We start from the raw sequence: 25,588 nt of genomic DNA, 5'->3' as shown, positions 1-25,588 counted from the left end.
TGCAGCTGGTCTCACTATCCCCAATTTACAAAGAGATAAACAGAAAAGGATTGAAAAGTCAGGTGAGTAGCCCAAAGCCTGAATCCAGAGTCTGAACTCATGATCTTTCTTCTATACCACACAGCTTCCCAGGAGACTAGCGCACCATTGATTCTAGGAATTGCACTGATTCTACTACAGGAAAAGGCTGAGTCTATTTCACTGATCAAAGACTTAAACATCTGCCTTTTACTTTTCTACTTAAAATTCTACCAAGGTCCATCTGCACAGTCCATCTATACAAGCCATACAATGCGTCTGCTTAGTTTCATTACCTCTACAAACACAAAGACCTCAATCTCTATACTGCAGCAACTCCCACTTGGACACTGCCATTTCCTAAAACTATTAAGTATAAATTTTAAACTCCAGCCCAGTGTGGTGACACACACCTGTAATCCCAGCACTTGCAAGGCTGAGGCAGGAGGATCACTGTGAGTTTGAGGCCAACTTGGGCTACACAGTGAGTTAAAGGCTGGCCTAAACTACATAGCAAGACCCTGTTTCAAAAAAATAATTCAACAAAAATTCATGAAGCGCCTACTGTGTCTCAGGCACTGTGCTCAAGATTAAACACAGAATAGTGAACTTGACAGAACCCCACCCCCCACATCCCTACAGAACTTCTTGTATGGCGGGGGGAAAAAAAAAAATCACAAAATTTCCTAAACAATTTAATAAATACTACGGAAGAGAATGTTAACTCCCATAAGGAGTCTGGAAAAACTTCCCCAAGAAAATGATGGTTCATCTAAGAACTGAAGAGAGTCAAGTTGGGATAGGAAGCATAACACAAGCAGATTAAACCCACCTCCAAGTTCAGTTATAGGAAGGAACACACAGGTGAGAACAGTGGACAGTGAGGATGAAGACAAGGCCTTACTGGACCCTGTTAAGGGGTGTGAGAGTTCATCCTAAAGTGAAGGGCTGTAAACCAGGGGCAGGAAATGATTTGATTTGAATTATTAAAAGATAATGTGGATTACCATGTCTCGAATAGTTTAGAAGGGAGTGTAATGAATTTAGAGAAATCTAATTAAAAAATTAAAGCAAGAGTTTGAGCCAGATGAGGATGACAGCTATGAAGACTGAGAAAAATGAATAAATTCTACTTTGTCTCTTCTTGACTAACTGATACGAAACCAATGGCTGATCATCTACTTCCTATAAAAACCTAGTTCCTTTACCTTTCTAGTTTATCTTCCCAACTTGGACTACCCCCACCACCAGCTCCCAGAGTTAACTCTGCTACTAACCAGAGCCAGTGTGCAAAACAAGATTGTGCCAGGTGTGGTGGTGCACTCCTGTAATCCCAGCACTCAGGAGGCTGAGGCAGGAGGATCACTGTGAGCTGGAGGCCAGACTGGGCTACACAGGGAGACGCTGTCTTGGAAAAAAAAAAATTCCACAATCTTGCAGAGTAATACGTACAACTACAAATATATGACCTTCAGTTCTTCTCCTTTCCATCAAAACAAGCTCTTTTGCTTGACTTTGTTACCACCACCGATCTTCTCAGCTACTATTCCACTCCTTCACTGTTCTCATTCAGCCTCCCAGCCAATTGATACCACCTCACTTACTCTTGGCAAATGACCTTGCCTCCTACTTCACAGGAAAAAAAACTACAGAGTAAAAGGAGCTCCTTTAGGTTTCCTCCCGTGCCTCAGAGATGTTGGTTACTATTCTCTGCAGAACTCCTTCAAATAGACTACATTCCCTGATGCCACTTTGTCAACCTACTGAAACAAGCTTCTACAGAAAGAGGAAGATACGGTCTCGGACAAAGAGAAAAGATCATCACAATCCTCAGACTGCTGGCCTCCTTGCAACTCTTAGGCCACCTTTGCAGACTTTTTTTCCTGTGGCTACATGAAAGGTTAGCACACTCACACCAGGCCCAAGCTAGAGCTTCCCATTTCATATCTCCTCACAAGAAGCTTCATTCATGCTGCTGACCAACTAAATGCTAATGAGTCTATCCACAGCCTCAAATTTTTTCTACCTGCAGAGAAACCTGCAAGGGTCTTCAAATTCAACACATAAAAACATGAGTTTATTTTCTCATCTCTATCCTTCACCCTTTCCAACTAGTCCTCTGCCACTACTGCCTGTTCCAGCAAATGGTAACACATCATTTCAGTCATTCAAGCCATAAGCCTAAGAGCCATCCTGTTATTTTTCTCTTGCCTTATGCTCACAAATAATCTCACAAAGTTTCACTAATTTTACCATTAGAAGTCTCTCAAATCCAGTGCTTTCCACAGGCTACATCTCTTTTATTCCATCTAAAGTTTTTATAACCCTGACCTAGAAAGCAGCTTCCTAACTTCTTTCTCCAACCTACTGATCAACCTCTACAAACATCCACTGTGAAGAATTTAAAATGTAAATGTGATAGCATCGTATCTTACTGCTCTAAATTCTTTAGTGACTAAGCCAGGCCTGGTGGCGCACATCTGTAATTCCAGCACTCTGTGGCAGGACATCACCATGAGTTTGAGGACAGCTTGGACTACACAGTGAGTTCAAGGCCAGACTGAACTACATAGTGAGAGCCTGTTTAAAACTATTAAACAGCAATTTCAGATATTTACTGAAATTGTAACATTTGAATTTACCAGTTGTACCAGATGATTACATCTCTTTTTACTACTCATCCTTCACATTCTTAGGCTGCTTTCTACCTCCAGGGCAATGTATACTCAGGAAATGTCTATTTTTTTCCTCTAAGTCAAACTTAGAGGAGGAAAAAAAACCCATTCACATAATTAATGACCTCCAAAACAATTTATGTGTTTACCACATATTACAGTAGGCTATACAACTAGGAAAAATATAAACACATCCACTAGGCAGAAATAGGTATGAGGGGAAACCAGTTTACCTAGATGAATCTGGGAAACTTCTCAAACTTTCAGCTGAGTCTTTAAGAATATGTAGGAGCTCCACCAGGCTGAAGAACAAGAGTATATTTAAGAAAAAATTAAGATCCATGATGCTGGCACCTTTCTTTTATACTTTAAAAATTATAAAACATATGTAAACTCTAAACATATATAACATATTGCCTAAAAATACTTGTAGTTATTTCCAATTTTATTCATGCTAGTCCATGTATGTGGATAAGTGGGAGCCATTTATACTTAAGACAGGCTTGTAAATCACTGATCTGAACCATTTACTGATCTCAGGTTTGCCCCACAAACAAATATATGAGCAAATATTCTTGTACAGCTGTCTGTTCACTAAGTAACTTCTTTTGTTATCATTTTTTTGTTTAAACAATTTTGACAAGTAGTCTCATAGTAAAATTTTTAATTATGTAATTAAATACTTAGAGGGTTTTAGTTCTTTTCTGATAAAAAAAGAAAAACACATATACATAGAGAAGTTAATAAAGCCCAAATGATACCCAGAGAGCAAGGAAGTTAGACCTATGTATTCTGACACTAATCCAGAGTTTTATCTGTTCTCCAGGAATTTATAGCAAAATCAGATCTGTCTAGTCATGAAAACTCCATAAGCTAAAGAATTTTTACTATTTTACATTTAAAAATACTATCCATACTAATCTACACTGTCTCCTAGCTTGTTACCATCCTCCCCACCACCATCGACCCCACACACACACCTATATTTCCAGGTTAGAGTTAAAAAGCACAAACTTCAACCAAGGGTATCCTAAACATTATTTGATCTCTTTCATTTATATAGATTATGCCTTAAATAGCTACTACTTTTTCTTTTAGAAGCTACCAAGTCTCATATTCATAAAGCAAAATTAGTTATGAGCATTCTTATACAATCTGACAATTCTAGTCTACCAGGGAACATACACTATATTTTTATTATTTACATAATTAACGTTTCACATGTGGAACTTCTGTGGGTTGTTTTGTTTTGTTTTGGTTTTTTTTGGTTTTTTTTTTTTTTTTTTTTTTCTCCGGTACCGGGAACCGAACTCATGACCTTGCGCTTGCCAGGCAGGCGCTTTGCCGCTAAGCTAAATCCCCAGCCCCCACATGTGGAACTTCTGTGGAACAAGCTTGTTGGGGAGGTACACAAAGTCAGTGTTTTTCCTGTATAACACTTTAGACTTTTAGAACTACAACATCGGAGGTCATTTCATTCCATGTTCTCAAGTTACGTGAGAAGAACACAAAACCAGGTGAAATTAAGTGACTTGTTCAAAGTCACACAGCTAACTGGGGATAAAAGTAGGTATAGAAAATAAATCTGTTGCCGGGGATATGGCTCAGTGGCACAAGCAGCCTGCCTGGCATTGAGTGGATTATCAGTGAATGCTTGTTAAGATGATTGATTCAGAGGTTAAGTGTTTATCTGGGGAGACTGCAGTGACCTCAGGGCTGCTGTGCTGATGGTGGCCCTTCCTGAAAGGGGGATGAAATGTTGCTTTTGTACAAATACGCTTGAATGAATACGAGTGTGGGGAAAGTTATTGCTCTGATGCTTTCAGTCTTTACACTTTTTGGTGAGAAGAAATATGTTAAAAGTTGGTGCTTTGTTTTTCTTAGTTTTATTTTATGCTTTATCCTGTTCAAAATTTAGCTATTGCTGTGAGTTTTTGAATAGTGTATGAGAAATATGTTGTAGATTCAGACTATCAATAGAAAAGAAAAAGAAAAGTTATCCCTTTGTAATATATAGTTTTGTTCTACCTTCTTGCTATCAAATTTAAGACCTTAAGGCATATAATGTTATCAGATTGTAGCAGCCATGAGCAAAGCAAAATGATTTGATTTTGGCATGCCTTCATGATTTTCTTTATAGATAATTTCTTTTCCTGAACATAGTTTGCTTAAGTGATCAAATTTCCTGAGTACATATCTTTTCATTTGGTACACATCTGTAGAAGTAAAAAAATTAGCTGGGTGGCAGGGGAAAGCAGTTTTTGTGGACAAATAGACAAAGTAGATTATGTGGAAAGTTGAGAGCTAGTGATATATGTGAAGTCAAGTAAAGATTACTGGAATGGATCAACAGATTTATTTTTTCTTTCTTTTCTTTTTTTTTTTTGGTACCCGGAATCGAACTCAGGACCTTGCGCTTGCCAGGCAGGTGCTTGTGCCACTGAGCCATATCCCCGGCAACAGATTTATTTTCTATACCTACTTTTATCCCCAGTTAGCTGTGTGACTTTGAACAAGTCACTTAATTTCACCTGGTTTTGTGTTCTTCTCATGTAACTTGAGAACATGGAATGTTCTCATGTTCTTCTCATGTTCTTCTCATGTGAAGGGGATGATCAGTCAGCAAGTCATCATCCTTGCTTTCTAGAAGTTTATGTAATAATGGACTAGATCCTAAGAAAACCAAGAAACGTATCAGCTAATTTCCTTTATTGCAAAGATTTACTGAGTCACAAACCAGAGACAAGAAAAAAATGAAGAAGAAATTGTAAAAGGTGAGAAGTCTTTTCAAAATTCAGTGAACAATTTGCTCTTTGGATTATTTTTGTTGTTGTTTTGTTTTGTTTTTTGTTTTTGAGACAGGGTCTGGCTGTATAGTTCAGGCTGCCCCTCAACTCACTATGCCGCCCAGGCTGGCCTCGAACTTGGGCAATCCTCCTGCCTCAGCCCCCCAGTGCTGGGATTACAAGCATGAGCCACCACACCCGGCTGCTCTTTGGATTATTAAAATCATGTTCCTCATCAAGAATGCCAATCATCAAAAGCTGACTGTCTTTTGATGACAACACCTAACCAAATATTTTGGTCAAAGTCACTGCTTGCTTAATCTTACTACTTTGCAGGGGTGGCAAGCAAATACCTATCTGGACTAATACATTTTTATTATCACTATATAATATCCACATTACAAGAATGTGGTCAATCTCCCCCAAACTTGGGATGATTTGTTTCCTATGTAAACAGATCCTTCCAACAGAATGTTCTGTGAGCCTCTAAGGTCAAACATATGACAAATCATGTTAAAGTTTCTTGCACCATTCAGACTGAGTTAAAAGTAGTAACCCTTCACAACCGTACAGTATCAGGCCAAGTTTTCAGAATAACAGGTGTCTGCTTCTCCTTTTTCCTTCCACAAAAAGTGTGAAAATACCAATTAGTAAACAATTCATCTGGCAAATATCTCATTGCCCTCTTTCTCCTTAAAATTAATCCAAAAAAATAACCTATCTAAGAATAAGTCCTGTCTCATCATTATTTTCAGTGATGGTGGTAGTAATAGCAACCTCTAGATTTGCAATTCAAAAAATACTTAAAATAATATATTATCTCATTCAAGGACAAAAATGGAGGAGTTAGCCAGGCATGGTGGCTCACACCTGTAATTCCAGCACTTAGGAGGCTGAGGCAGGAGATCACTGCGAGTTCTGAGGCCAGCCTAGGCTACAAAGTGAGCTCAAGGTCAGCCTGAACTGCATAGTGAGACCCTGTCTCCAAAAGGCCAAAAAAAAAAAAAAAAGGAGGAGTTAAAAGGAAATATTACAGGCAACTATCTCAAACATCAAAAATCAAACCCAGATTAACTGGATTAAAAGAAAGTATTTCCAATTCTGCCTAAGAGTCAAGAAGTTTTGGATTTTTGTTTGTTCGTTTGTCTGTTTTTTTAAACAGGACCTCACTACGCAGTCCACAGGATCCTCTGCCTCACCCTCCCAAATGCTGGAATTACAGGCAAGTACCACTGACCTGGCAAAAAGTTATTTTTATAAAAAAAAAATAATAATAAAAGACTGACATTAGCAACTCAAAATCACAAATTTCCCCATAAAGTACTGTACATCCTTAAATGATACACCTGATTCAATCTATAAATGCGAAGACATAATCTCAGTAAGAATTTGATATAAATTTTTGTTACTCTAATCCCTTTCCCAAATGCTTTACTCGGATTTAAATGTTTAGTAAATATTCTTCTAAAGAAGTAATACTTAACAATGAGAAAGCTGTACTGAAAACTGACAACTTTCATCATTCATTCAAGTAACTTTTTAAGGTTTAACAAACACTACATACTTGTCAAATATCACTTTACTTAGAGTTTAGACACACCCATAGAAGTCACCTACCTTATTAATCTCATGAGCCATACCCAGATATTCCTCAGTCCCAATCCTAAAATGACTGGATCCCTAATACTAAACAGTTCTCATACTTGAAATTTTGATCCCACCTAAATAATCTCTAAAACACAACTGGAACTCAATTCTTATTGGAATTGTGCTCCTAGCTCTCAGTCTTAAACATTTGTCAATGCTTTCTACTAGGTAATACTCAAAAGAAATTCTTAGTTGGGTTTAGTGGTACACACCTATAATTCTAGGGAGGCTGAGGCAGGAGGACCTCAAATTTGAGTCCTGCTTGGGCAATTTAGCAAGACTCTGTCTCAAAATAAAAAATTAAAGGGCTGCGGAGGTAGTTCAGTGGTAGAGTGCTCCTGGTTGATCTCTAGTGCTGGGAGGGAAGGAGGGAGAAGAGAAGTGAGGGAAACCTTGTACCTGTTTTTAAACTGCTAACTCCAGAATAAACACTACTCATCCCATATGGTACATAGGGATAATGCTCATAACCTGAAACAATGACTGTCTTTGATAAATAAGCTAAAGAATTAACTTAGAATGGTAACAAACTGATTTCAGGTAAACAGGATATCCTGGATTCTGACATTCTTCCCAATCTCAAAACTCTTTTCTAGAACTCCAAATACAGGAAGCATTTTCTATAAACTACAGAAGGCAAATGTCACCAGTCACAACTGGGGAAAAGAAAAATAACACTCCAACTAGCACGACCACATTACAGTGCTAACAACAGATTACTCACCTTTGTGCTACAAGAAAGGACTTGCAAGTGGACAAGGAACTTTCAGGAAGCCAAGGAAACAAACAAAACTTTCCCAACCCTCAAAACACAAACACATCCAAACGCCAAAGCAGATCACACTGTCCAACTTATACCCAGATATGAGTTGGTGGACAGAGAGTCGGGAGAGAGCAGAAAGAAGAAAAGCATTATCAGACAGGTGTGCTTGACAGACCTAGCCAGGTTTCTTTCTTCGATTCATAAAAAAAGTGTTTAACAAAGAGAGACTGTGGAGGTTAAGCATGATAGTGCACACCTGTAATCCCAGCACTCAGGAGGCTGAGGCAGAAGGATCACCGACAGTGTGTCCAAGGCCAACCTGGGCTACATAGTGAATTCAAGGCCAGCCTGAACTGCGTAGCAAGACCCTGTGTCAAAAAAACTCCAAAAAACAAAAAAGAAATACGGGATGTGAGGGCGATCTGGCTGCGACATCTGTCACCCCATTGATCACCAGGGTTGATTTGGCTGATCTAGCTGGCTAGGCAGGTGTCCCCTTCCTCCCTCAATGCTCCATGTGCATCCCTCCCGAAGCTGCACACTCAGTAGAAGAGGACGACCACCACCTCGGTCAAGGGTATAGGAGTAGCTGTGCTCCCCTGCTAGAACCTCCAAACAAGCTCTCAAAAAAGAAATATGGTGGGTTCCACCTATTTTTATAACTTGATTTATTATATACTCAAAGTACATGCAATAGATGCAAATGGTGGAAGAGTATAACAATAGTTGCAAAAATTCCTTTTGCAATCCACCAGAGCTATATTTAAATCCCAGCTTTTTTGCTTCTAACCTTGAGAACTAAGGGCCAGGGATATAGCTCAATGGCACAAGTGCCTGCCTGGCAAGCACAAGGTCCTGAATTCGCTTGCCAGTACAGGGGGAAAAAAAATAACCTTGAGAACTTCTCTGTGCTATAGAAGGGACCTCATCTGACTTTCACCTATGGTATCTTCAGCACCTTAAACAGTGCCTAAACCACAGTAATAAACACTCTGGATGAATTAATGTGTAAGTGAGTATAACAATATCTATATTATGGAGTTGGTACGAGTATAAAATAACATGCCATGAAAAGCATTTAGTATAATTGACGGTAGGCTCTCACTACTAAACAGTAGTTTTCTCCCCTTTACTCCTCAGCCAGCTCAGAAGTTATGACAGAAAATCCACAGCAAAGAAGATGGGATGAAGAGTGCAGAAGCCAAGCACTGGAAGATGTTTATTGCTAGAGGCCCTGGTCACAAAATCCAGCAATATTTAGTCTTGGTAGATGAAATTAAAAGCAATGCCAGGCCCTTATAGTAGGAACAAAATAAATGTTAGCTGATTCAGAAAATGCTCTTTTGAATCCTCAGGAATCTGTTACCACACTGACACAAACATGGCCAAAAAGGAAATAAAAGAGAGGTGAGAAAGAGTCACATCTTAAGTAGATCTAACTCTGTATTTAACAACTAAAAACAAACGATTTTTAGACAGATTCTCGACCCTCTAAAAATCTGCTATTAGAAAAAATATTCAATTGGGTCACAGTACCGTATTTACTCTTCTGAGATAATAACATCTGGTTAAGGAAACTGTCCTTAACTGCTGACAGGGTAAATAAGCCTGACAGTTCAAAATTCTCCTACTGCTCTTACCTCAAAGAGACCAATGGCCCAAAAAGACTTCACTTACAGCTTATTACTCCAGAAAACTTATCTTCAAATCTGGGAGTCAGACAGAATATGCATTTAAGCCCAAAACAGCAAGCAATTCTTTTCCCTTGAATATAAAAACCAAATCTCAGAAAAGGGTAGCTTTAAGGAACCCAGGCCATTGTTACTTTATGAGCATGATAGACATAAGGATACACATCTAGTGTGTAAACATAAGGAAAACCTACGCAGAACTGAAACAGCTTGTGGTTAAACCTCACCATACTGTGGTCTTCAACTTCCTGTTCCACTTCCCAGACATCTGCTCTGTTTTTAACCACTCTACCCAGCTCCCAAGCAATATGATATAGTAAAAAGAGCACTAACTGACAGTAAAAAGAATGGGCTCTACACCAAGTTCTACTATTTACTGGGCATGAGAATATAAACTCCTCACTTAAACCTTCTCAATTCAGTGCTACTGACAAGGACTAGACTTACACTTCCCAAAGGTTCCCATCAAAAGTGTACCTGTGGAGAAATGTATTATAATTCCATCAAACTCAGTTTTCCTACTGGGATAAACTGTTAGAAAATGTACACATTATTCTTATCTCTTTTCCATAATTACCAAATTCTATTCATTTCATTCAAATCACATGACTCTCACTAAGGAAAAATTTTACCTATGCCCTCTAAACTTGTATATAACCCTGAAGAACTTTACTCCTCACTTGGTACTTAGTACATAATTTTCTATTACTATTTATCATCTTATACAAACACTATGTACAGGAAAGCAATAAGTAGTGCTCACAACCAATTATTTATTAAGTACTTAATGATTTATAACTCTATACCTGAGGCCTAACTTTTCCAAGAGCCAATAAAATGTTCATTGCTGAGGGTAGCTACTACCTTGGATAGATCGTTTAAGTTATCTCCCAGAAAACAGTAATATGTAAACTTCCTTTCAGTTCTAAAATGCTGTAGCTATATGCCTACGTGTTTCTCACATTTCTTACACATATGTAACGATGCCCTATTTAACCCAGAATGCTGATTAGCAAAACAAAACTGCAATTACAAGGTTAGTTTATTCACTAAGTAACACCTTCTTGGCATCTTAATGTATCTTGCCCAGATTCAAACACACAGGTGTTTGGTAGAAAGGAATTTACAGTCTCAGCCAGACAGCAAACATCAAAGGATATTTTGAATACTCTTAATTTTCATGATGAACTATTTTCAAAAAAATTACAAAGATGATGTGAAAGAGAAGGAATTTAGTGTTCTTAAAATGAGGGGATACTTTGTGCCAAAGAGCCAGAAATTTATTTTAGGCAACCAAAGAAGCTAGGCTGTAGCAACTCTTAAGATTAACTCTCAAATGCTATTTTCAGAGTTCTGAGAAGAAGTATGGGAAGTCTCCATCCCTAGTCTGTAAACAACAAGGACAACAGGGTCCAAGTATTCTTCTTGTCAAATAATTTTGGGGGTTTTGCTGTTGTTTTAGAGACAGGGTCTTGTTATGCAGCACAGGCTGCTCTTAAACTCACTATGTAGCCCTGGCTGGCCTAGAGCTGGCAGTGACCTTCCTGCCTCAGCCTTCCAAGTGCTGGGATTATAGGTGTGCACCATCATGCCCAGCTCTAATCTTGTTCCTTAATACTGATGGAAATTTTCAGGAAAAAAAAGATTTAACAGACAGGTAAGCTTTCTGTTCAAAGGAGACAAAAGCAAATGCTCACAAAGGAGCACACGAAAGCTGGGCGTAGTGGTGCACACCTGTAATCCCCACACTTGGGAGCTAAGGCAAGAGGATTGCTGTCAATTTGAGGCCAGCCTCGGCTACAAAGTGAGCTCAAGGCCAGCCTGAATTGCAGAGCAAGACCTTGTCGCAAAAACAGGAAAAAAAAGGAGCATATAAGAGCAGTTAAGTTTTTTGTTTTGGGGGGTTTTTTTGTCTTTTTGAGACGGCGTCTCACTATGCAGTTCAGGCTGAACTTGAGCTCACTTTGTATCCCAGGCTGGTCTCAAATTTGAAACGACCCTCCTGCCTCAGCCTTCTGAGTGCTGGGATTACAGGCAGGCACCACCACACCCAGCCCACAGGTAAGTTTTAAAAACTTGCTTTCTAAAATACAGAGTCCAAGCCAGGAGTGGTGGTGCATGCCCGTAATCCCAGCACTCAAGAGGCTGAGTTGTGAGTTCAAAACCAGCCTGGGCTACAAAGCGAGCTCACGGCCAACCTGAACTGAATAGTGAGATCCTGTCTCAAAAAGATAGATAAATAAATAAATATAGAGTCCACCAAAAAAATGCATACACACTTTAGCAGTTCTCCACACTAGTAACTTGTATTAACCTCATGATGTCTCAATAAATTTACTATTAAAATATTTATACAAGTTTTTCTTTCCCTAATGTATGTAATTCTTGGCAGACTCTACATTTTTGTCAGCAGCATTATACTTTGCTATTGTCTTGCCTCAATTCCTTATACTAGACTACCTTCATGTTAACATGAGATTTTTGTTGTGTGCAGTGCTGGGGATCAAACTTAGGGCCTCATGCATACTAGGCAAGCAATCTACCACTTACGTACATCCCAAGCCCTCAAGATTTATTAATACTAAAGCCTCTGAGAGAAATTTCTTCTCTTACCACACCTAGTAGTGCTGCATGGCTGTAATCCAAGCATTCTTAAAGCAGGAGGATGGCAAGTTCAAGCCCAGCTTAGGCAACTTAGCCCTTTAGTGAGAGATCTCAAAATAAAAAATTTAAAAAGGGACTGAGGGTGTAGCTCAGTGCAAAGCCCTTGGGTTCAATCCCTACTAGAGCATCAACAAGAAAAAAAAAGTCCATGACACTGCTCTTCAGAACCCCAAAAGAGTACAATTTATCCAGTTTAAACATACAAAATTACCAGTATTTGACTACCTTTTTATCTGCCAAATGGTAACTGTACACATCACCTTAATGTCTCATTTCCTACTTGGAGGTAGAAACAGCAACTATGAGGACAAACAATGTTATACTGGGACTATGCACTACAGAATTTCAGGCTTCAAAGTACACTTTATGGGGCTGGGGATTTAGCTCAGCGGCAAAGCGCCTGCCTGGCAAGCGCAAGGTCGTGAGTTCGGTTCCCGGTACCGGAGGAAAAAAAAAAAAAAAAAACACTTTATGTATTTTTGAAGCTTTGAAAACATGCATATGAAGCTTTTGAAACCACCTAGCTCCAATGTATACATATGTACACATGTATGAATGTGTGTATCAGGCTTTCTTCCTTAGGGCCCAAAGAATTCCCAGTCCTCAGCAGTGTTTAGTAAGTGGACAGGCTGGGGCTTTTTTGTTTTGTGTTTTCTTTAACACCCATCTCCAGTGAAAATGTCAAGACCTTGATGACAACAGCAGAATTTGATAGCTAGTGAAATGAATCTGGCCACAAGAACACATGGACTCCAAAGCCACCACGATCAATACCTGGAGCTTCCCAATGGGATGATATCACTTATGAATTCCCATTTCATTTTCTAAGGAATATTTGCTGTCACCTCTGTTCTCACCATTTATGTGCATTTTATATAGTTTTTCCATGTTAAATGCTTCTTTATAAACTTTATTATAGAGGCTACTCCCTATTGAAATTAACAGCTCACCAACACAAAGGATGGTCTTTTTTTATTCATTAACAAAACCACTGATGAGTGTCTAAATGCCTATAATGTGTAAATTACTGTAGCAAACCCCACAAGGATACAAAGATAAAAGCCACTACAGTAGTCATCTGTTTTCAAAGAGCTTAACAGTGTGGTTAGAAGAAGTATGCCAACTACACAAAGAAGCCAAAATACAATACTATACAAATACCACATGATAAGTATCCAAAAAATTATAGTATTCGGCAGTGGGAAAGATCACTTTCTGTTGGAGGAAAAAAAAAATCAGCAAAGTTTTCATGGGAGAAAAAGTCTACACTTAAAGATGGGTAGAAATATTTTTAAAAGAACAAGTGGATAATGTAATAGAGGAAATGAGTCTACAGATTAGGTTACCTCCAAGCCTGGTGGCACACACCTGTAATCTTAGCACTCAGGAGGCTGAGCAGGAGGACTGTGAGTTCAAGATCAACCTGAACTACATAGCGAGACCCTGTCTCCAAAAAAAAAAAAAGGTCTGGAAAACAATGCTAAGAAAAAACTGCAAAAAGATAACAGTATGGGGCTTTGGGATGTAGCTCAGCAGCACAGCACCTGCCCAACAAGTGCAAAGCCCTGAGTTCAATTCCCAGTATCCCCCTCCACAAAGACAACAGTACATTTATATTATGTAAGATTTCAAAACAAAACTATATGCTGTTTATGAGTATATAATATGTAGGGGAAAGTACAAAACATGAAACGGAATAAGGCATATCAATCCAGGCCAGGGGTAATTTTCTAAGAAATTAGGAAGAAAAGGAGCAGGGTGGGACCTGTAAAATTTTAAAGAAAACAAAAGAGTAAAAATAAATATGACCAAATGTTAATATCCATTAAATTCAGAGGTTTGGGAGATAGAAAACTCTGGCAGTCTTGCTTTTTACTCCACGATATACACTTATGTCACTATCTGAGTCTGGAATGGTGTTTATTTCTGGTCCTTCTATTTTCTTCTTGCTCCTAAGAGCTACAGAATGCTAAGGCTAAATTGTAGAGACCACAGCCGGACTTTTCTTCACTAAGAAAAGTGACATTTACCAAATACCACTGATAATAGGAAAGTATCATTCCTACAGATGAAAACAGAATCAACATTTTTCAGTGTGTTTTACTGATTGCAACATTGCTGTATCTTAAGATAACTTTCTTTAGAAAACATACACATATATACCGCTTGTCTGGGTGCCTTTATTTAAAGAGCTTACCATTATTTGAATGTTTTTTTTTTTTTACAGAAAAAAAATCCATTAAGATCGGATTGTGTGCTCAAAATTATTTGTTTGGGGTTTTTTTTCCCTGAAAGCTTATGAAGTGTTTGAAATATCTCATTATGCAAAATATAAAAATTAAGAGAGGACCAGGTACCTGGAATTATAAAGGAGTCACTAAAACAAAAAGAATAGTCAGGAGCAGGATGGTCCCCTACACTTTGGGGAAACACTACTTGTTCAGCTGGCGGCTGCAGGGAAGCCCTCACATCTCTCACAAGGCATGTGTAAGAGGCTCTTGCACCAGGGTGGAGTGTGGGCTGAAAACACTGGACAAGAAGGAAGTTTTCATTGCCATCCCAAATCAGATAGCTGAGGAGAGTGAGAACCACCTTCCCACATAATTTAAATGCCAGTGTAACTAAGTCATCTCCCCTCCAAAAAAGCCAAGGAAACTGCCAGCACATAGGAATTCAGACAAGGACTCACTATGAGTAGCTCTTCTCCGCCTCCTCTCCCCCCTCCCTTCTCCCAAACACTCACAAACAAAAACAAAATGTACCCTTGCCCACTTGAGAAAGAATTAAGACTTGGCAGCTCTGCTAAAGTGGACAGCTTCCAAACCAAAGCCCTTCTCTTGGGACGATGTTAACAAAACTTGGAAAAAAAGCATGAATAAATTTGAGGAAGGTCAGCAAAGGAAGCATCCATTGTTTTGTTTTGTTTTGTTTTGTTTTGTTTTGTTTTGTTTTGTTTTGTTTTGAGATAGGGTCTCCTCACTGTGTAGTTCAGGCTGGCCTTGAACTCATACTGATCCTCCTGCCTCAGCTTCCCTCCTGCTTCAGCCTCCTGAGTTCAGGGATTACAGATGTGCGCCACCACACCTAGTAGAAGGCATCCATTCTTAAACCTTCCCTTGAGTCCCAAATTTCTTCAGAAAAATCTAAGAGCTTCTAAGATGTACTCTACCTTATTCTGCTCTCCAGTGAAAGTGATCAGAATCCAAACTCCCAGTCTAAAACCAACTAATTTCCTTCCACAAAAATCCAGTGAAATTAAAAACACAAAGAAGAGCCAGGCGTGGTGGTGCACGCCTGTAATCCCAGGCACTGGGAGGCTCAGACAGGGGGAGTCCTTCCAGAGTGAGACCACCCTGGGCTACAAAGTCAGCTCAAGGCCAGCCTAAACTGCACAGTGAGACCCAGTCTCAAAACAGACAAAAAAAACAAAAACAAACAAACAAAAAAATAAAGAAAGATTTTGGAAAGACAGAAAGGAAGGGAAAAGGAAGTAAAAAGAATTAAGATGTGCTACACACATGCACCAACTCTCCATGATGAATGTAATCATGTACTGGTGAAAACGTAAAAGATTTTTTAAAGGTTTAGAATCCAAGTATAAGATAAATCTTAGTTTTCTTTTGTGATAAATATACAGTGCCCAGTTCATCATAATCTTCCTTTTAACAAGTTTTACTGACACAAAACTACATTTAAAAGAAAACTACTTGAAGGGAACTTAGCAAAAGTGATAAATATCTATACACTCAAATATCTTGACATTCTACATCTGAATCATTTCAGCTGAAGAATCCTACTGTCTTGTTCATCCTACTCCGAGCACAAATCCAAATCCTACTCCAACTGCCCCAACGCAAAAATCCCTCTTCCCAGTGTATTTTCAGCACAGGTCTTTCTCAGTCAAACCTAGGAAAATATCTCTGTTCACTTCAGACTGGTTAAAAGGGACGCAGTGGGAGCAAGCCCATGGAACGCACCACGAAGGCTATGTATATCATGGGAAGCTCTAAGCGGTCCACCATCACTGGAATAGAGTATGAAGGCTCTCTCTCTTCCAGCACAATGCAAGATGGCAAGATGAGACAAACACTGCAATGGGATATGGGAAATAGATCAGTGAACCCACATTTATTAGTCACCTGCCATATCAACCATGGAAGACTAAGTTCCAGGTCAAGCTCTCACTAAACAACTTTCAAGACTCTGAGTAAACAAACCAGATATATCACTTCAAAATGAACAAAGACTAAGAAAGCACAGCACTTTGGAGGCTGAGGTAGGAGGATCAATACAAGTTTGAGACCAGCCTGGGCTACATAGTGAATACAAAGTCAGCCTGAACTACATAGTGAGACCCTGTGTCAAAACAAAAAAAAACAAAGAAAGCGTAACAGTCCCTGCAGTTCCACCCTTAACTCTCAACACTCGCTGTGGTTAAGTATACATAACATTACTTGGCTCCATCCCTCTTCAACCGACTCTATGCCGAACTCATACACTGTTCTTGGGTCTGAAACTTCATCACTCGATGCTTGTAATACTTAAACAGCTCATCCTTTACTGCAGCACAAGATAAAGCACTCCCACGGGAAAGCATGCCTACCATACACGAGGCCCTGGGCTCAATCCAGCATCCAAGCACAAAAACATAAAACTCTAGCCATGATCTAGCCTTGCCTACTTCTCTAGCCCTTGCCCTCCAACCTCATCCTCCAGCTATAATTACTTAGAAATTACCTGAAAAATTATGGCTGGCTCACCCTTTAAGCTTTTTTTTTTTTTTTAAACAGTACTGGAAATTGAACTAAGAGCCTTCATCCTGGCCGTGCTTTTTTCATTTTTGTTTTTTCAGCTTTTTCTGTTGTTTTTGTTTTGTTTTGTTTTGAAACACAGTCTCACCCAATCGCCCAAGCAAGGTTCAAACTTGCAATCCTCCTGCCTCAGCCTCCCAAGTGCTAGGATTACAGGCTTATGCTGTGGTGCCCAGCTCCTTTAAGTTTTTATTCAAGCTGTTTTCTCTGCCTGGTACTTACCCCAGCCTTCAGGAGGGTATATGCATACCTCATCTTTCTAGAGTTAGCTGTAAATGTCATCTACTCTGAGAGGCTCCTTCCAATTTCTGCCCAGGCCGAAACTGACCTTCAGGCCCTACTTTTCCCCCTAAATACTTCAACTGCAGCCACTATCAACACTTGAGTCCATCCATATATTTACACATCTGTCTCCTCCCACTAGACGATGACACTCCTAGCGGGTAGATTTTTGGCTCATTTCCATCTCCTCAGTGCCTACATCAGCACTGATGATACAGGAGACGCCCAGCAGATACTAGATGAGCTGAGGAAGAGAAAGTAAGCAGGAGACAGGAAAGAGGAAAATGCTAGTGTTTGGGTTTATCAGTACCACTATCTTTGCCCTTCTGCTCTTTCCCTAAACTCTAGTCCTAGCAGAGCTTAAAAATGCCCGTAGCTACAGCTACAACATCTAGGCAGATCAACCGCTTTTCTGGGCTTGTTAACCCCCACCTCTACTCCAGCTTTAGGTTTATAACTCTCACAACCAGAACAGTTATCATTTGGACATTTTGCTGCCACTTTAAATTCAATACATCTCAAACTGAACTTCCTGAAATAATGAAGAAAACTTCCTAACTTTTACATTTCAGTCAAGTGTTTAAGCCACGTGGGCTTCATTCCATCACACACCACTCATCCTCCTCCACTGTCTCCTCCCTGCACTCCCCACTCACCTCCACATTTCTTTCACAGTCTCTTTCTTCTCCTCATCCCCACCCCTCATCTTTTCACTCAGGCCTCAGCTCTTCACACACTCCAGTTGTCAATCTCCTTTCCCTCCAAGCCACCCTGAATCTTACTGTCATCATACTGCCATCCTAATCAAAAATCCACAGTGGGTCCCTATTTTCTATCATTTAAAATAAGGGCTGAGGGTGTATCTCAGGAGTACAGCATCTGCCTGGCATGTTTGAGGCCCTGGGTTTGAGTTCCAACAACTCAAAAATATATAAAATATTTAGAAGCCTAGCTGTGTAAGACTCCCTATAAACCTGGTTCCAAACCCACCTACCCACCTTCACTTCACTGTTCCTCAGCTTAACCTCATCATCGCCCTAAGAACATCTCAGGTATGGTCATGTTTCCAATGGTCCCTGGTCCTTTTCAGCTCCAAAAAGAAATGATTGTTATTCTCTTCATTCCTAACACCTAATGTACTTTTATTTTTTTAAGACATGAAATAAATTATAATTCTATGATATTATTCATAACTGAGTACTTTCCCAAAATAACTATGATATGAGGCAATTGATAATAGACTTTTTCACATTTTAAAATTTTGTCTGGAGTAGTAACAGAAGCTCAGTAGGTTTTTAGTCTTTCCTATTGCCATTACTTTCAAATGGACTTTAAACTCTTCAAGGGCTAAAAATTGTCACTTTTCCTAATCCTCCAAAGAAAGCATTTGGCATTGAACTGAACTCATAGTAGGTCACTAAAAACAACAGTTTACTAATTTCTCCAATCTAAAACTATTTCTTAGAGGAAATAAGGCATAATACAGAAATCTAAAAAACACAGTTGAAAACAATCCCAATCTAGCTATATAAAAAGTAAGACTCCTGTCTTTTCCATCTCTGAATCACAGCTCAAAAGTATAATCTCCTCACTCAAAGTTAAGTAATAACCTGTGCTCGTGACATCACAAATACATAGTTTTGTAATGACTGTAAGGAGGTGGAAAGAGGGTAGCAGGGATGAAGAAAAGCAAATCAACTGGAAAAACAGCTATATGCTTTTGTTTAACATGCCCCCCAAAAAAAACTGGGGATTGAACTCAGAGCCTTCACACTGAGCTCCATTCCTGGTCCTTTTCTTAATTTTCATTTTGAAATAAGTTCTTGCTAAATTGCCCAAGCTGGGCTCAAACTTGCAATCCTCCTGTCTCAACCTCCCAGCCTGCTGGGATCATAGCCATAAGCCACCATACCTGGCTTTTGTATACTTCCTAAATGTGGACAGTTCCCATTCCTTTTTATTTTTTTAAACTGGCCATATTTTCAAGGACTTTTCCAGAAGAAAAGTCTGACAGATTTTCAGTGAAGCTGGCATCTCTCTAGAAGTGCCAGCCCCCCAAGGCCTTTAAGAAAGCCAGTTTAATCTTCAACAATGCAGCATAGTGCAGTGAGACCCCTCCAGAAGTTGTGAATGAACACTGGTTCTGGCTGGAACATACTCATCATCTACCAATTGTTCTCTAGGCATAAGACAGACCCAAGACGCCACACTGGACATTTTGAAAAGAAATTAAGCCTACATATATATGTCCACACTGGACATTTTGAAAAGAAATTAAGCCTTAATATATTCAGTATAGTTTATGGATTAGTCACAAAGAAGTATGGGTTATGAAATTGGAGGGACCTTGGTCTTAATTAGTCACAAATTATTTCTGAGGATTTTTGAGGCCAAATTTTTAATTCAAGGTTGACTGCTCTCTGCCATGAGTGCAGTCTCCTCACCATCAGGTAACAAAGGCTTAGAAATTAAATTCATTTTAACATCAATGCAATCCTCAAAATACTAAACAATCTAGTTTTAAAATTAACCCACTTGCCGGACGTGGTGGTGCACGCCTGTAACCTCAGCACTCTCAGGAGGATCGTTGCAAGTTTGAGGCCAGCCTGGGCTACAAAGTGAGTGCAAATTCAGCCTGAACTGCATAGCGAGAACTTGTTTCAAAAAGAAAAAAAAAAAAAATTAACCCACTTTCCAACTAGGCAGGGTGGCCCAGGCCTGTATTCCCAGCCCTTGAGAGGCTGACGCAGGAGGATCACTGCAAGTTTTAAGGCCACCCTGGGCTGCAAAATGAATTCAAGACCAGCCTGATCTACATACATAGTGAAACTGTCTCAAAAAGACAAAACAAAACAAAACAAAACCCCACCAACTCCATACAAGGAATGTAAACATTATGTACTGCCAACATGTTTTTAAAAAAAGGAAGGGAATTCAAGGGATGGGTGGAGGGGGAGGGAAAGAAGGGAAAGGGGGTGAAAAAGAAATTAAAATGTATTACATACATGTTCCAACCCCCCACAAGGAATGTAAACATTATGTACTACATATATGTAATAATAAACTAAAATTTAAAAAAACTAATATATTTTCAAAATTCTTCATTAAGCTCTGAATTCCTATTCTAGTGCTCCCTACATCAGTAGAGATAATTAAGAGTCAAATGCAGTTAAAATAAATGCCATCCTTACAGACATAAACTCTTGCAGAGAACCCAGTCGTGGTCTTGAGATCCCCCACCATAAGGTGAGTCAATGCCAAAACTTCCACAAGGAATCACCGGAAGCTCCTGGCTTTATGCTTTCAGGCCCGGATGGTACCAAGAGAAGCTTAGGGTCACAATGGACCAGTGCCCGCCTGACTCCTTGTCCCTCAGTTCCTGGGCCAAGGGCTCAATACTTGTCATGAAATCCACCCTTTGTTCGAAGACCTACAATGACTCTATTGACCTTCAATCCACACCCAACAGTCTGGCCTCTGAGCCTCCTGTCAGCACTACCCATGACTTGACCAACTCACAATGCTCTCCAGGCCCTCACATGGATTCCCTGCACACACAACTTAGTCATTCATACTACCATGTACATTCTATACTTTCTATTTAAGGGTTCCTTTCTTTTCTCTTATTCCTAACACAGAAAAACCATTTCATTTTACTTGAATGTTTTTATCTATTTGACAGATAAGGACAGAAAAGTAACTTGTTCAAGGTCATATAACAAAATGTAAAACCACAATTTGAACCAGGTCCACCTAATTCTACCTCTTTAGGACTAACCCACAGCCTTTCAAGTCCATTTCAAAATTTACTCATTCAGGAGTCACAAGTTTAACTATTACTTTAAATTTCCTCAGCAGTTACTTATTCTTTCCTAAAAGTTAAAGATCCTAATACCATAGTCTGCCTTCCCATTTATATGCCATCTTCCACCATTCTATCCCCATTCCTGCTCCAGAGGAAAGGACAACTGTTTTACATCTTTTCTATCTTTCCAAAGTCTGTTATGGAAGCTTGCAGACTGCTCTATCTGCAAGAGTATTTGCTGGGCGTGGTGGTGCAAACTGTAATCCCAGCACTTGGGAGGCTGAGGCAGGAGGCTAAGGCAGGAAGATCGTTTCAAGTTTGAGACCAGCCTGGGCAAAGTGAGCTCAAGGCCAGCCAGAACTGCATAGTGAGACCCTGTCTCAAAAAAAAAAAAAAAAAAAAAAGTGTTCAGTAACAATAATTATTAAGCAAGGATTTCTTATTTAAAAGAAAATAGTCCCAAAAAAGTCCTTCTATCATATTTAAAAAATCAATTTAGCAAGGCATGATGGTGCACAGCTGTAGTCCCACCACTTGCAAGGCTGAAGCAGGAGGATCGCTGTGAGTTTGAGCCAGCCTGGGCTCCATAGTAAATTCAAGGCCAGCGTGAACTATATAGTTATTTCTCAAATAACAAAAAGAAAAAAATCAGTTGAATTCAGGAATTCATGATAAAACTGTCCTGCATCTTTCTATCACACAAATTTTTAACATAAGGAGCTACTAAGAAGAATCCAGTCTAATATTCCATAGCTCTTGAATTCCCCTAAGGAAGACACTGCTCAAGTCACTTTTCAAAGCACTGTTTAAGGATTTTCCCTTTGGGGTAAGAAGATACTGTACTCCCTTAAAGAAATTTATACACATCTGCCTGTCATACTCAGGAGTTCTGAAACTTTGAGAAGTGGCATTTAGTATCCTTACAACAATGTGAAAGCTTTTTTTTAAACACTGGATTATTCTGCCAGGGATGATGGCACACACCTATAATCCCAGCACTGGGAAAGCTGAGGATCACCACCAGTTCAAGGCTAGCTTGGGCTACATAGTGAGACTCTTAAAAATAAAGAGATTTTTAAAAACTAGATTATTCTATCATAACTCATTCGGTTACATATAATGAGTCTCAAAACTCCAAACAAAGCCTTCTCAGAATCTCAAATAGTGGTGGGCTAGCATGCTGCTCTATGCTTATTCCTAGGTTTAGTCAATCCCTTCAACCTCCACCCTGTGCAACAATATATGCAGTTCAACTAAGGGAAATTGCTAAATACACATATAAATAAAATTTATCATACAAATCATAACCACTGTTGGCATCAAACAACTCGAACAAATTAAAACATCTATTGATGGTCAAGACTCTGGGAGGATATGTATCATTTTTAAAAATGAGATTTTAATCCCCAAATTAAACATTTTTCCACTAAGGGATATCAAAAAAATCTAACAACATTTATGACTCGTTGTCTTGCCTTATACAAGTCATCAGATAGCCCTATCTTTGGCAGTTTGTTTTTTTTTTTTTTTTTAAGAGAAATCTGGCATTAAATGAAAGAGGTAGCAGAACAAAAGCCTACAATTCCAGATACTCAAGAGATTGAGACCGAAGGCCAGTGTGGGCAACAAGACAAAAACCCCATAAATAAGTCATATCAGGCAACACCCCCAAAAAATATAGTTTGGAAACTATCTTCCATCTGCCTGCTTGAATGCACAATGTCCAAAGCAGCTACCTTTCAATTCTAAATTATTCATGTTAATGGATAATTATTGGCAGAAGGTGCTGATGATCCAAAATGGGGATTAAAATCGAAAAGCAATCTATTTTGGTTTTGAAATACAACATATGTTTTCAGCATATTTACTTTCTCAATTATTCCTAGCATGAGCTAATATTTGTATTCATTTGCAATCTCTAAGTACATAGTAACTGGCGACTTAGTTGGAGAGGTGCTTTAAGGCATGCCAGTTGGCCAGCAGAAATTAGACTGCTACTCTGCTTGAACATGAGTGACATCAATGTCATTTATTTTACGGCTTTGTTCAGCATTCCACATCTCGATAGACTAGGACAGCAGGCTGGTCGCTAAACTTTAAAAGATATGCTTGAAGAACAACGAGGACAAGTACTATGATTAATTCTTTACTGTTTGCCTATAAAGTATTCATATATAAGTTATGGTTTGATTCTCCCTGGTCACCTAACATTAAGTCCCTGCAGATTTCTCCACCCTATCAGGAATGTAACCATATTTACTAAGAAATAATATATCTAAATGTTTTTTAAAGTAATATAAAAATTGTTTTAAATATTTAGGGATTAGCTACTTTTTGGATGTCTTAACTACACCATCTCTTCTCTCTACACTATCCTTATAAATAGGTGTCAGAGAAAAGGGATCCAACCTTCTCAAAGATCTCCTACATATACAGGAGAGGCCAAAGACTCAAAAATTACCAGCCTCTGATTTTCTAAGTAAAGCATTTTATTTTTTTAAGTAAAGAATTTTATATAGTACTTATTAAAAGAAAAATAAGAAAAGTCAGGGACGGTGAGCCCTGCCTATAATCCCAGCACTCTTGGAGGATGAGGAAGGAGGATCCCAAATTGGAACTGTAGTAGCGACACTGTCTCAAATTATTTAAAAAGCTGGAGGTGGCCCTCGGTAAGGCCCTGGGTTCACTCTCCAGTACTGAACAAAAGGAGCAGGAAAATAAAAGTCAAATCCTGCTAATTTTTGGCTTTGCATTCATAACAAGAAAATCCTCTGAAAAGTTTTGGAGAAACCGCCTACTTAAGCTTTCAAGTCGTCTTCTCTCAACTTTCCAATTTTCATACCCGTATTGTGCCCAGAGAAGCCACCTAAGTTAGACACACACCACCACGAGGGAGAGACAGACTCAGCGCAGGTCCTCGCGAGCCGACAAGCTAAAAATACGCCGGCCCAGTAAACAAATCCCAGTCCATCCCGACCGGAGCCACACCGTTAACCTAGTAATTATGAGAAGAGTGAGATCACGCAGCCCCCGGCTTACTCATCGTCAGCTTCTCAAGTTTCCATCGACTCACGGCAACTTTTCTTTTTTTCTGAAGTTCACAAACCTACGCTAGAATCTCTCTCACACGTATCTTTTTTCGCTTCCTTCCTCCATTACTAGACGCATCTCAACCTGGCTATCGAAAAGCACACCGAGCTTCTTTTCCTTTTACTTTTATACTGACACTTAAAATGAACTTTATCCTCACAATGGAGACAGCTGCCCGCATCTGAGCCGCCCTGAAACTCCACCACCCCTCCCGGGAAGCCCGGGGCACCGATCGCGTCCACGCGCCCCGCGGGGCTCGGGAAGGGAGGCCGGGGCCGAGAGGGGCCGGGGCCGGGACGCAGGTGGAAGGGAGGAGTGAGGCGGAGAGCTGGGGACGAGCAGGGGCAGTGCGGCGAGCGCGGCCGACGGAGCCGGCTCAGGTGGGACACAGTAACCAGGAAGAAGAGGGCAGCGGAGACGAGAGGGGCAGAGTCGGGACTCCGGAGAGGCGGGAGGGGCGGGAGCAGACGGGGAGGGTGTCAGGGCTGGGGGCTCCGTTACCCTCGCGACTCCCGGGCCAGGCGCTAGGCCGGGGCAGAGCGCGGGGCCCGGCCGCCTCTCCTCATTCCTCGGCAGTGACCCCGGGGTCCGACCGGCCCCTCCCCCGACGCCGGTGAGGCGGGGGCGGCGGCGGACACTGCGACCGCGGCTGTGGCTCCGCACAGGATCTGGAACTGGACTCAGACGGAACTGATGGGGACTGCCCTCTCCCAGCGTCTTTCTGCCTTCTCCACGCTCTGTCGCCACTCGGACCCCAGCGGCCAGTTCGGGATCGGTGGCTTTCGGCCGTCCGGCCGGAAACAAGCGCCTGTTTCCGGCCGGAGCGCGTTGTTGGTGACACCCAAGCGGCCCCCGGGCCTCCTCCGGCCCCGCCCCGCCCCGCCCCGCCCCGTCCCGTAGCAGCCCCGCCCTTAGCGCCGCTCCCCGCGCGCCGGCAACTTTGGCGCCTGCCCCGCGCGTGACCCCGGCTTTCCTGGCTTCGTCCCTACAGCCCCTGGCTGGAGCGTTCTTGTACCGGAGGGGGCGGGGCGAACTCTTGAGACGGGCAGAATCAGTTGGCTGCAGCCCCTTGGGAAGCAGTGTAAAGGGGTGGGGTGGTTCTAGAAAGGTGAGAAGGATGAAAATATTTTAAAAAGAGAAGACTGAAATTATAATTACTCTACACAGCCGTTCCAGGCTGACCAGGGGAAATTTTAAGAACCTTTCTTCCAAATCAACTTCTGACCAGTTATACTTTTCTTGTCCCTTAACTCTTGAAGCAAACACCCTCCTCTATAAAGTGTTTACTTGCATAACAATGATGCCTACCGACAGGTCTACCTAAGACCGTTAGTACCGTCGATAAAAGTTATGCAG

The 25,588-nt window shown here is 40.4% G+C and overlaps 1 protein-coding gene across 2 annotated transcripts in view; it reads right to left on the bottom strand.

The window, feature by feature from the left end:
• Positions 1-25,094, bottom strand: part of Otud7b (OTU deubiquitinase 7B) — a 54,508-nt gene extending 29,414 nt beyond the window's left edge. Inside the window, exons 1-2 of one of the 2 annotated variants that reach the window (XM_005378701.2) lie at positions 24,734-25,094; positions 2,927-2,995 (exon numbers count right to left, since the gene is read on the bottom strand). The gene's annotated coding sequence lies outside the window, so the exon portion shown is untranslated. The remainder of the gene's footprint in view (positions 1-2,926; positions 2,996-24,733) is intronic. The other variant, XM_005378702.2, reaches the window with a different exon arrangement.
• Between the last annotated feature and the right edge of the window lie 494 nt (positions 25,095-25,588).

Source organism: Chinchilla lanigera, unplaced genomic scaffold (genome assembly GCF_000276665.1).
Source record: "Chinchilla lanigera isolate Chin_1 unplaced genomic scaffold, ChiLan1.0 scaffold00012, whole genome shotgun sequence".
NCBI lineage: Eukaryota > Metazoa > Chordata > Mammalia > Rodentia > Chinchillidae > Chinchilla > Chinchilla lanigera.
The sequence above is the reverse complement of the archived record's forward strand: the minus strand, read 5'-3'. Positions and strand labels throughout refer to the sequence as shown.